The following is a 718-nucleotide window of genomic DNA, read 5'->3' as shown; positions in this document are numbered from 1 at the left end:
CATCACCATCACCATCATCATCATCACCATCATCATCATCAACGTCATCAACAACAGTATTGATGATGATGATGACAAAAATGATGGCCGTCTATGGGCTAATACTTTTGCAATGTTTTCACACCATGAGATTTAGCTTTGAGCTTACCGCGTAAAAAAATCTAAGCAAAAAAAAAAAAAGAAGAAACCATTGGCTCATATATGACAATTTGACTAAAGAATTAGAGTAATTGACTAAGAAAGATAAGTGGTTTCAGCAAGAGGTTTACAATATAGGATCCTAGCAACTGGCGTCAACAAAGTGTCAGATTTGTATCTATGTAGTGTATTCTAGGGACAAACACTCTATTGTAAACAGACTGTAGCTGCTGGGATAATGCTCACCAATAAGGTCCTTTACAGCAGAGGGGATGGAGATCCACCTCCACATGCCATAGTCCAGTGCGGTTTGAGACAGAGGAGAAACTTCAAAGCGTTGAGAGCCCAGGGCAGAAAATTTGTCCGTGGAAGGCTGTGGGGACACATTGGCACCTGAATGGTTGTGTTTAAAGAATGATATCATCATTCTGGGGGAGTTTGGAGGTGGGGGGGGATCTGGAGAGGTGATTGGCAGCCTTGCAAATGCAAAGTTTTGGGAGAATAGTGCACCTGAGAAAGAGCAGGAAATCCATGAAATTTAGTGCAGGGTGGCGGGGGGACAACAGGGGGAATTGATAAA

This window comes from Microtus pennsylvanicus, chromosome 11 (assembly GCF_037038515.1).
Source record: "Microtus pennsylvanicus isolate mMicPen1 chromosome 11, mMicPen1.hap1, whole genome shotgun sequence".
In the NCBI taxonomy this organism is placed as follows: Eukaryota; Metazoa; Chordata; class Mammalia; order Rodentia; family Cricetidae; genus Microtus; species Microtus pennsylvanicus.
This window is presented reverse-complemented; position numbering follows the sequence as displayed.